This window comes from Lonchura striata, chromosome 3, assembly GCF_050655825.1.
Source record: "Lonchura striata isolate lonStrDom1 chromosome 3, ASM5065582v1, whole genome shotgun sequence".
NCBI classification, from domain to species: Eukaryota; Metazoa; Chordata; class Aves; order Passeriformes; family Estrildidae; genus Lonchura; species Lonchura striata.
In genome coordinates, this window is record NC_140705.1 from 110727751 (window position 1) to 110740589 (window position 12839).

The 12839-nt window shown below is 38.6% G+C and overlaps 1 protein-coding gene across 6 annotated transcripts in view; it reads left to right on the plus strand.

The window, feature by feature from the left end:
• MACROD2 (mono-ADP ribosylhydrolase 2) overlaps positions 1-12839 on the plus strand; it is an 845784-nt gene that overhangs the window by 161685 nt on the left and 671260 nt on the right. The window lies entirely within an intron of this gene.

The following is a 12839-nucleotide window of genomic DNA, read 5'->3' on the forward strand; positions in this document are numbered from 1 at the left end:
TATATTGATTGTGGTGTAACTTAGCAATAACTCATATAAAAACTCTTAAATAATGAGTCACTGAAGTTAATTGATTTTTTAAGTACCCAAGTTGAATTCCACTGTCTTATGCTGTGTACATTATATTAACGACAATAAAGTATTTCTTAAATAATACTGTAAGTACTTCTAAATAGTAGGCTTTTGACCACTGTTACAGGCATAGCTTCTGAAATATATCCCTCAGTCCAATTCATTACCCCAGGTGTAGAAGAAGGGAAGTACCTGACTTGGAGCAAGGAGTTTTTTCTCTCCTTGTCAAAGAAGAAAGCAAAGATTCAAATAAAAAATAACAAAACATACCAAAATGCAGTGGCATTTCCTAGGAATGCTAACATGGCTGCTATGATAAAAATGCTTGCAAATTCTTAGAAATTATATTACTTTTGCAATTGCCTGGGAGGATATTAGCATACAATTGTTTTTTGGTTAAGCAACCCAAAGAAATCAACTTCACTGTATCTCCATCTAAATAAAGAAACCCAACAAAAACACCAAAACCCCTATTTTGGCCCACAGTATTTTTTCTTTCTGGAAAACTGGGCCTATCATTTCCTTAGGCTCACTAGTCAACCAGCAGGTTTTCCATTGACAAGGATGAGGCTGCTGTGGTAGCACTAGGAGAAATGGTCCTTGACCTTCTAAGCCTCTAAGGCAGTGGTTTAGAAATTCATAGCTTTTAACTCGTGCTTATCAGTCAGGAATTCACCCAGCTAATGCTTTTTATTGTGTTTGGTTTTATGTGTAAAGCATTGTGTTTAGTTAATGCTTTGCTATTTCTTCACACTAATTTAACCTTTGTTTTTGCCAGATGCAAGTGGCATCTTTTTGTTTAGTTAAACGGGCAGTGATGTACTCCAAGTACTCCAAAGGTTTTCCCCTTTTAATACCGTAAATAAGGAACAACAACAACAAAAATAACTGCAGTTGAACTTTTAAAGCGTTTGTTTTTTTTTTTTAATCAGCAGTCCTGGAACTCAGGTGAAAACAATTGTTCTGTAGATTTGACTAAACCTGGTGCGTTTTGGGGCAGGTGGAGCTGAAGGTTGGTTGAACCTTTCATTGATAACATTTTTATGCATGGCTTGTTCCCCATTACTGCTCTTTGTAACTTTGGGCATTGTTGGTGTTTCAGGGGCCAGGGTACTTGGGATTGCCGTGTTTTGCTATGTAAAATTAATGCAACTAAGGAGAAAACATATTTTGTTTTTTGAGTTTTGAGATGCTCTGATCACCTTTTCTACATCCTGATGGGTAGCACACAAACCCTGTTGAGGGAATAATTACCATTAGAGGGTAGTGGTGAGGAAAAACTAAACTTTATAAAGGGATGAGTCAGGCCTGCAAAATCCTACACAGAGAAAACAAGCCAAATGCTATGTAAACATGATTTCTGTACTGTCCATGGTGCCCTGGTTGGTCGGTTAGGGTTGACACTGCTGTGGAAGGCAGTAGTTAGTGCACGCTGTTCCGTGACTTGCCTGTCAGCAGCAGGAAAGCAGCACTGAGAGTTGTGCCACATGTCAAAATGCTGAGTTTTCCACTTTGTGTAAGCTGTTCCCAATCTGTCTCATTTTCCTTAAAAGCGGCATGTTGTGGGGTGTATCCCAACAATTTTATTTCTGAACAAATAAGAGGAAAATATCTTTATTCTCCCCACTGTGGAGAAAATAGCCATTTTATGTCCACTCACAGGAAATAAAACTATTTTGGTGCATTTGAACTGAGTCTCCTGAATACTTCCTTTTCAGGACAGAGTGTTTCTCCCATAATCACAGTTTGTAAGCTCCTCTTAGTAAGACCTGCTTATGTTTTATTTCAGTAGAGCTTGTGAGCCTGTGAGTATCCAAGGTCTACTGACATCCACACACCAGGTCTGCTGTGGCATTTGGAGGTAGTTTAGAGTGGCTGAAGAGACCATATTCCTGCCTGGAGCTAAACTATGCACATGCTGTTTTCTGCAGGGTTTCATCAGCACTGTTATGTGCTGTGCATCAGCTTTACCTTCCCATTTAAGAAGGGTTAGATGGAATTGTTTTTCAAATAAAACTGCTCAGTCTCTGCTTTCCAGATGATGTATTACAGTGTTAAATTTCTGGTTTAAACATCACTTAAAATCTGAACCGCAGAGAGTTACAGAGCCCAACTTCACCCCGAGGAGTTCCTGTAGAGCAGGTGACAGGACACTGGCAGGTTAATTTATGCAGTAAAACCTCCAAGTCCATAGTTAATTCTGGACTGTCTACTGTCACTGTTCTGTGGCTAGAACCTAGAAGTTGCCATCGGCATTCCTTCCTGAAAATATGGGATAAAAATCAAGACAAATGGTCATAAGTAGAAAAACTTGGGGTTTAAATCTAAAAGTTAGTTTCCAGTTAACAGCAAGAGGAGGGTTGTTGTTTCATGTACTGCAGTGGAAATGTAATTTCGATACGGGATTTTGCAGCTTTATTTGTTGTTAATTGCATGAACAAGTAGAAGAAAGGATGGGGAGAGTAAAGTTAATTTGAGAGGAGATAACTCTTCTGAGACAAATCTTAAATCTTGCTGAAACAGGAAGGTTAAAATAGTACTCACTGAGCATTAAATTTAACTCTTCCAGTATTTCTTTCCTGTAGGCTGATTAAATTGTCCAGTCTCAAGGGAAGCAAGGGTTTTTTTCACATTGTGGTAATGCTTGGTATTCAATATCCAGTTCAGGTTGTTTGTTTAATAATTCAATATTGGTGATGAGTCTTGGTAAGTGAAACTTTTTGCTTATACATCTGAGTTGTTGTTGAAAAATGCCTTAATATCTGATCTTAAGAGTGTGTACATATATATATATATATATATATATATATATATATACATTTCTCTCTTACATACTATTTTTTCAATAAATAGTATGATTCCACAACACATCTCTGTTTGCAGTTTCATAGTTATATTGCCAACATTTATAAGACTCCACAGGACAAATTTTAAACGATCAATATGGTGTCCAGTAAAATATTCTTAAGAGCTTTGATTTTGATTGAAAAAAATTACCATAATGCATAGGAAAAGATAATGGCTATTCTTCAATCAGCTACTTCCTAGTCTCCTGTGACCTTTTAACTCCTAGGCTATCAGATAAGGTTTTCCAGTTAGCAGCTGCATTCTCCCTCAAGAGAAAGCTCTGATAAATTAATTTGAATTGGAGTTTTTTCTTGACTTACCCAGGAATGTTTTGAGTTGTCTTTATTGAAGGATGACCCTGAAAGACAGAAAATAAGGGAAATTTCAGGCAATATTTATGGGGGCAATTAAAAAAAAAGGGTTGCTTTCTCAAACATGCGTGCTGCTTGAATGAAACCTGTGTCAGCTACTTATAACTCAGAGCTGCTTGTTTACATATTTGCCTTCTTTCTAATTTAAGTCCCTTTAATCCGGTTACTGGAAACCGCACGCACTGAAACTGAAAGGCAAAATGTCATCTCGCAGTGGAAAGCTGGATAGCAAATGGGCACAGGGCAGCTCAGGAGAGCAGTGAGGGGGGGCAGAGGGGTGTAGAAAAATAAACTGCTTGGGCAACACAAACCTGGAGAGGTAGAAAGCAGCTGAGAGAGGAACCAAAGAAAGGAGAAGTAACTGTAGACGATGTGGTTGTGAGAAAATGTTGTATGTTGGAAAGGAGAGAAATGTAGGGATTAGATCAAGGGGGAGGGAAACCATGAGTGGGATATCAGAGACATGAGAGCTGAGACAAAATGAAAGAAAATTCTGGAGACAACATCCTTGTCTCTGGTAGAAAATCTTGGACAAATAATGCTTATTGCCCCTGATAACAATGCCTCATTTGGGCTCAAGATTGTTTCTTTGCTCAGAAGTAGCAATTCCCATAAGGGTTGCTCTCTATTAAATACTACAGCTTGTAGTTTTTTTGGCAATTGTCTTGATTTAAACATAACTGCAGTCATGGAAGGGTGAAATGGTTGTAGAAGACAATACCTCGCTGGAGTTTCAGGACGGAAAGATGTCATGAGCAATGTGAAAGCAGAAGACAATCCCTCGCTGGCGTCTCAGGACAGAAAGATGTCATGAGCAATGTGAAAGTATAACTGCTAACTTTATGTTCATACAAGTTGACTTTAACTTGTGTAAGTGGGGCCAGTCCTGGTTGGAGTTGGTCTGTGATGCATTTTCACTTGTGACAGTATCTGCTGAGTGCTGGAATCCTCCCACTGTACCTGCTGAGTGCTTCTGCCAGGGACTCACTGCAGTTCTAGCGCTGGATTTGTGTGTGTGTGTTACTGTGGGTGAAAGCCTGGCCTTCCCTACCATGTTGTTTGACTGTATCCTACCCGAATGAACATGTTGATCTGCTCCCAAACCACTGGGGTCTTTTATGCTTCAAGATTTTGAAAATTGCTCCCAGCTGTCTCTTGGTCTTCTCCAGAATGCAGATTTCCAGCCCTAAATATGCATGATGAGAGTGCTGTAAAACCTAACTGGATCCCTCGTACAGTCAGTGGAAGGAGGGAGTTTGCTCTGCAGGGTGGGAAGTTCAGTGGCTACATCCAACTTGCTTTCTAGGAAGACTGATGGCTACTTGGGGAACAAAGGAGAGCAGCACATTATGGGAAATTATTACTTGTGAACATCCTGTGAAATCTAATCTTCCAAACCCTGTCATTTGCCAATTCCCGATTTGCTTTCTGCCCATGTGGTTTCAGCAGCATTAGTTGCACTTGGCCGGTTTAGCAAACATTTTTTGTCATTATGTGTATTTGCTATTACATTCTTCCAAGTGTAAATCATGGAAAGTGAAATCATTAGGCAGTTGAATAGTTATAAAAGTATCTCAACCTGGTGTTCTGGAAATACCTATACAGCCATTTATAAAAAGAATAAAATGAAAGAAACAATAAAGGAATATCAGAGGAAAAAATAAGTGTTCCTGCAAGTTTTTAAAGCAGCTGTACATTTTAATGGTTTTCTTTTTCACCAAAAGAAATTAATATTTTTTCAGTTTGATGAATTTAATAAGTAGATGATATTATCCAGAATTTATAGTTACAGATTTTTTAACTGCAGCTGAGTAAATTCTCAAAGTATTTGTTGCGTAACAAAATGAAAGATGATAGTTTTAAAAAAGGTTTCCTTGGGATGGAGCAAATTTTCTTATAGCTCTCAGACTTTAAGATATTTCATGAATAAACAAGGTCTTGCATCTTTTCTCATGGATTTTGTTCCTTCTGGTGAGTTTTTTAAACATTGTGTTAAAGTGGAGCATGTCATCCTTTTTCACTGTTTTTTTAAACCAAATTATTTCACATGTGAATTCAGTACCATTCATAAATGGTTGTATTGTAGTCCATTCTTAAATAGATTATATTAATAAAGCATTCTTAATGCATTTACCAAGCATCTTAATTAATATTGGTAAAATCTGTTTTTATTAATATTACTGTTTTCCAATATTACACATTTTTCCATTTCATCAATTACCTTGAGAAGTAATGCGTGATTCAGTTCCAGCTGGCTGGGTCTTTACCAACCCTGCTCAAGGCTGCCGGCTGTCAGGGTCTGATGCTTCCCATGCTTGTACTGTGCCTTTACCTGTTGCATATAATTTTGATGACAAATGTAGTGAAAGTTCCTGTATGGAATAATACTTTTACACCATGGCAACAATATCAAAACATTTCTGCTCTTCCTGCACTCATTTTCTTTTACTGGCTAGAAAAGCAGTTTGTGACTGGGGAGTCGGATAGACTTAGGAAAGCAGAGAATTGAGCCTTTTCCATGTTGTCTGTTTTTTTTTACCCTCCAGGAAATCTCAGGGCTCAGTGTAAGTCAAAAGTTTCAAGACAAAAAATATGCATAGATTAAAATTAACTAGTACAACTAGAATGCATAGAATCATAGAATATTCTGCATTGGAAAGGACCCACAAGGATCATCCAAGTTCAACTGCTGGCCCTGCATAGGACAGGCCCAGGAATCACACTAACTCCCCCTAAATAAATAAGCAAAACATCTAAATAGCCCATATTTGACATAAAGATACATAGAACTTTTTTCTCCTCAGTAATAGCCCTACTGTTTTTTATTGTAGTAGGTTAATTTGAGCCCACTTGTGGGCACTGGGACATATGTCTGTAGAAATGTTGTTCAAACACTTCCTTTGCTCTAATGATGGATGCTGTTTCTAAAAGCATAGCATTCTAATAGCATTGTAAAAGCACAGCTCCACAGTGCTGTGCAGCCAGAAGTGTAGCTGGAAGTGCCAAAATGCTGTCAGGGGCAGAGCTGGCCGAGTGCTGGGCTGGGCTGGCACAGCAGATCAGTGCCAGCGTCACTTGGTCTGGTTCTGCTCTGTGGGGCTGCTGGGCTGGGCTGGGCTGGGCTGGGCAGGGCTGCTCCTGGCCAGCTGCTGGGGACAGAGACCTGCAGAAGTTGGCTGACACCATGAATAACTAGCTGGAGAGTGGGAGGTCAAAGCATCTGATTACTGAGTCTTCTAGTACTTTCCAACAGTAGTAACTGCAAGAGGTATTAATTTTGTCTGTCAAAACAGACTAAAGATGTACTTAGGCGCTGAAGTTTATTAATTTAAATTATAAAAAGGCTGAAGTTACAGTGATGGATGTTTTGGAAGATGCAAGAGGGGACTTAGTTCTATTTAAATATGAATTCACTCTGGAGCTGTTGTAAAAAATGGAATTGCTGAGATTCCATATTTGTTTTCTGAAACTATGCTTAGGATTTATCTGGTCTTCTGCTTCAGCGGCACTTCTCAGATTAGGGAATTTAATCCTTTTAAGCCTGGCTGTTTAGTCAGTGGTGACCCTTGCGGCAATTGTGGCATGAGAGCTTTCCATGCAGCTCTGAGCTTTGGCTGGATCCTATGGGAGCTTTGTAGGTTATATGAAAGGGACTCAGACCTCCAAAAGGACATCCTCAAGAGTGCATTTCCTCTAGGAAATGCAGGTTAAGTGCATTTATTCTCCTCAAGGATACTTTGGGCCCACCAGTAGGTGAATTTGTCTTCATGAAAGGCTATTTAGTGCACCAGACATTATACACTTCAGATCTCAGCTTCAATGAAATGGCAGTCATAGAGTGGATGTTAATATCCTGTAAATTGTCGTCTGTTTCAATTCCAATTCAGGTTATTCTTCTTCATTTTAAAGAACTATCTTAGATGCCTCAAGTAAATACAATTTTATTATTTTAAAGATTAATTTTGGACAAGTAATGGTGGAACACATAAAGCAATTGCCTTTTCAGCAGTTTTCTGGTCTTGCCATGTGAGATACAGTTTGTGTGGAGTGTTCATCAGTTTGTTACAGGAAAGGGACCCATGCTGAAGGGTCTTTCACAACTGATTTTTGTGCTATTTCTTGTAGGACCTGTTGCAAGGTCCTTTTATAAACATAGCTCTTTTAAAAAGCTTCATAAAGGTGTACTTAAAATGCATAATGTGAATTTGAAGTATAGCTACATTGGTATATCTTCTGGGGGAAAAAGAGGAGACAGAGCTTTTGCAAATCTTACTTTACAGTCTTGCCTTTGTATGCTTTCTTGTTGTTTCTTGGCTGTATTTTGTGTGTGTATGTGTGTGTGTTTGTGTAGTTTCAGGGGATTTTTCTTGTTTATTTATTTTTTTTGTTTTAACTTGTGTTTTTGTTTGCTTTTTATTTCTCATCTGCTCCTCTCTTCTTCCTTTGTTTTCTAACTGCTGATCTTGCAGAGGAAAACCAAATTTTATCATGAATGGGGCAGAAAATAGCCATCAACTAGTAAGGAGTTACTGCTAGTATATCCATGCTTTTGGAATATTGAAGTTCTTTCCCTATTTTATTCACTACATGTTTAATAAGTGCTTCAAAAGTCAGAACCTTCAGGAATTTCAAGGTATTTCTCTGTAGCTTTCCCCATCTTCTGAGAGAAGAAAATCTAAGAAAAGCTTGGAAAGGGATTTTGTAAAATACCCTCTCAGCTGATTGGGATAAAACAATTGGGAGTGCGTAAGGAAATATGCAGACATCTTATCTAACTTTAGAACTTGGTTTGAACTTTGATTGAGACTTATTGTTCTTTTAGATATGCTTGATCCCATTACAGCCTTTAAAATGTTCAAGGCCAGGCATTTTTGAACAAAAGTGAATAAGTGACTTGCATTTAACGTAAGTATGAGGCTTCTCCACCCTAGGAGTTCCTATCTCAACCTTGATAAAATAGCCCCTCCAGGAGGGCCCTGTAGACTCAGACAAAGGCTTGGTGTGTGTTTGCTCAGAGAGATAGAGATAGTGCTGCTTTCTGCAGATCTTTACCAGCTAAGGGACTTCTTAAAGCCTTCATGGCTACAGACATCGTGGCACAGAAGGGGACTTTGTGAAAACCACGTCTGCTGTCTTGCAGCAATGTGGCCTTTTTATAAGAGACATATTTCTTGAGGAACATGCATGGTTTGCCTGTTGGTAATGTCTAAGGTTCACCTTTCCATGTTTCTGAGCATATTCCTGGATGCTTATGAATACTTCTGTGGTATTCTATGTACCCTCTGGCTCCCCCCAGTCTCCATTAGTAAAAGATTGTGCACATAATTAGTTAAAAACTTGACTTGGGTTTAACAAGTTTCCTTTTTGGAGAAGGACTGCATTTTTTGTGGTGAGGCAGTATTTCTCTTTTCTGCAGTGTACATGACAAAATGCAAGGCTGGCTGATTGGTGAATTCAGCAAAAATAAAATAATTTGTTCCAATATTTTAGACTTTAAAATGCCACTATCTGTGTTACTAGCACCAATCCTTGATTTATGGCAGTTCTGCTTGTGCAGGGATTGCAATGTCTTCTAGTAAGAGTCACTGGCCTGTTCTTACCCCTTCCTTGCACAGACTAGATGGCTGTGCGGTGTTAGTAGAATGTAAACTAGCAGTTTAAATGAGATTAACTGGGATTAGTCATCTGGATGGAGAAGATTTAAAGTCGCCTTGATTGAGGTCCTTAGTATTGTGAAGTAGACAGCAAAGCCATTATGGATAAAAGGAGAAATGGGAAATAGATACAATGTAAGAATGGATTTAGTTTATGTTTTGGGTATTTCAGAAGAAATAAAGGCATTATATTGCCTTTCATAGCTCTGGTCAGTATGGAGGTTTACTTGTGACAAGAGGTAAGAAAAACATACCATGAAATAATTTCTTTTTAAACGCAGAGTTTCATTGCAGTAAGAAATACTTTTGCTGTGGAAATCAAGTGAAGGAAATGTACTTTCTCTCGAAGTGTATCTATATAGCACCATGTGTGTCCAAAAGAGTTGCTTAGGACACCTTTCATCTCACTATATTTGTATTGCAGCAAAAAAACTTTTGTATAGGGCCAAAAGACTGAGTAGGAAAAACAGATTAAGACTCAGTGGATCTACACAAGTCCTGTGTAACCAAGTTGTTGCAATATTGAAGTAATAAACTCTCCCCACAACTTCACATCCAGGAAATAGTCTGCACTGAGTTTTATTCTTGGCTTGTAGCTTACTACTTCCACCTCCTCAGTCTGATAGCTGTTGCCTTTATTTTGGTTATTTTCACTCCCTCATGTGCAGTATCATGTCGCCCAGTTCTCTTCTGCAACCAAGTGTAGCTTTTCTCCTTTGTTCTAGTGGAAGAATTAAGGGGTTTTTTTCATTGTAATTTTCAGTAATTAAACTGATTAGAATTAAACTGGTGGGGAAACTGCATTTGATTACACAGGCAATACAGAGGAGGTAAAACTCATCTAACTAGGTTCCTTTCCAGCCTTTAGGCTTTTAATAGCTAAGTTAATTTCCTAGAGGAGTATGGGCTGATTGAAGGAAAAACTATAATCATTAATTGCAGTAGATTTAATTTGTTTTAAGTATAGAGAAAAGACTGCCTGAGACTTTGGGGGAAGAAAAGAGCCGTGCTCCAGTGCAGTCCCTTATTCCAGCCAGATCACTGTGGATTTTGCTGCCTCTAACATACTCTGGTAACATCTTGGGACTGTTGGTGGGTTTTATACATATTGGTAGGAATGATATCAGTATTACGTGAAAGAAATAAACAGGACATCTTTTCCTGCAAATAATGGCCATAAACTTGTGCTGGGTATTTAGTCATGTGGGCTTTGGACTGCAGTCTCCCTGCCTGATGCTTTGAGCACAGCAGATCCTCTGTAGCTCCACTGAGCCATCTCTGCTGATATGCATATAGAATTTGTGATTGGTGTGGCTGCTTTTCAAGAGAAAACAGAATTTTCTGTATTCACTAAACATTGGGGGGTTTTATTGTAATATAATTTATTTCTCCCTGATGGTTAGAGCATGTGACTGGTGTTCTGGGGCCTCTCTCTATTAATTGCCACTAGAAAAGTAATTTTATATAGAGCTATAAAAGATGATTCATCATTTTCTTTTCTGAACAGCTATAAAAACATACTTTACCTGCCTCACAGATGTGCTTATGTGTAGCATAAGATGCCTGTGATATCCTTTGACATTGCTGGTCTCTGTATTCTTATAAACAACGTTTGTACTTTGCCTAATTTTGCCTTTGTTTTCTTAGTACATTTTTCAGAATTACTCAGCTGCCTCATAAATCACTCTAGTAGTATTAGAATAGTGAAATGAAGTGTTTGCTCTGCACAGATTAGATTATAGTGTCCTTGTTTATATTTCCTAGACATGGAATAGACCACTGGGAGTTACATACTAATCCTGGATTCAAATGGTGTATGTGAAATCTTGGAGCTTTTTAGGATCTTTATTTTCCCTTGAGATAAAGTGTAGAAGGAAAATAACTCATTAAAATATCATCTCATTGACAGCAAGGTGTTAGAAAATTGCTCTAGATGGACTGCATATATTGCAGCATTTTGGAGAAAAATGTTTCAGCTTGGACCAGTGTGGTTTTTGGACCAACGTTCATCCCAGCGGGGTTTTTGAGCTACATGTATTTGCCTTCCTTTTGCCTTACAGAAAGCTTGGTAAACCAAAAGCACAGAAGTCCTTATTTAAGCAGCACTTTAAAGATGCTCAGTAACAGCACAAAAAAGGAGCAGCATACTTTGAAATTATTAATCAGCTTTCCCAATTTATCTTTGGTTTATTTATCTGTAGAAATTATTTGTAGGTTTTTTTTCTTTCTTGTTTTCAGTCCTAAGCTCTGATTCACAAGCCAGAGTCCTTTTTATTGAAACTCTCAGTGAGAATACTTTGTAGGCTATACAAAATAGCTTGTGATTGAGTTGTGGCCCAGGCAGAGGGGCAGATGTGTTCTATTACTTGTTTTACGTGCTGATACTACTCTTAAATTAGTGGGCAAACTGTGACTAGAAGCAATGAAACAAAAAGTAGCAAAAATAGCAAGTATGAGCAGTTCTTGCGGCTTTGGGTAGTGGTTATGCTGAAAGGATTTGTGGTGGAAGTGCTTGTGGTGATGGTGGTAAGTTAACCACAAGCATCTTGGCCACCAGACGATGAATTCATATCATCTGTCTTGGGTTCACAAAACATAGATGTCCCACACTGCCACCGGGCAGTGCCTGCCTGTCATCTTCTGGGGAGGGAAATCAGTCTTCCACACGTGTTCTGCATCCACAAGTCTTGTCTCATCTAGACTATGGAAATATGTTGCCTAACTGGGAATTGCCCTGTATCAAGGTGGCATTGCTTGATACAGGCAATCTTTCCATATCTAAATTGACCAGTGGAATTAGCACAGAGCCAGGACATGAAATTCTAAGGATGACCCACTGGTGCCTATATGATGAAGTTATTGATTAGGAGTTGCAAGTTGATGATTATTTTTCTGTCTGCGCGGCATTATCAGCGTTGACAGTGCAACATCCTGCCCTCCTGTTGTGCTTCACAGAAAAGGAAAGCTCCTTGTCCAGCAAAACCTCAGTAAATTTTTCATCAAAGCCTTAATGCTGCTTCTGCCAGATACTACCTGCTGGAATGCACAACCGTATAACAACGTTGCCTGTTTACTGCACATTTTTGGATAATAGCTTTAATCTGCCTTATCTTTAAGAAGTGCCTGTAATCATAGTGTTAAAGATGAATCTTAAGAGTTTAACAAATTGACTCATTGCTTTATTACTCAGGCAGCCATGGGGAGCACAAGGGGCAGGTACACAGGTGATGGCCAGGGAAATGGGGTGCTGGGCACTGTTTGCTAAGGAAGTAACCACACAGCACAGCTCGATCTGATGGTTGTTGGAATAAATCACAAACCGTGAGCATCTGCAGCTAGGAAAGATTAGAAACCTTCCACAAGCTGACAGGAACAAAGAATTGTCCCACACAATCTAAAATCTGTCATTGCCAGGGATTTCATCTGGGTTCTTGGCTCTGTCATGCCTTTGAAAATATCTTCAGGCTTTCCTATCATTTTGATTATTTGTGATCTTCCTTTTCTTTAAAGTTCCTGAATAGAGTTTTTAGGGTTTTCAGGGAATGTGAAAATACTGAGCTAACTGTATTTTTTTTTTCCCCAAACTTCAGTTTATGTTTCTCCATTTTAAGATGTGTCATGGACTGTACATTCCAAGAGCAATAAAATGGAGAGGATGATCGATCTAACTAAGCTGACTTACTTTTATCATAAAAGGGGAAGTTTCTGATGTCTCTGATAGAGTAAGTTGATGGCTACACTTTATTCTTACTGTCTTTTATGGTCTTCTCCAGATTTTTTTAGGCTATAGCTTTTTTGAAACAGACATTTAAGAAGAAGTATGGATAGCATATTTGACAGCAGGATACAGAAATATTTGGGACAGTATTATTTGAGGCAGTGTATGATGTCCAGT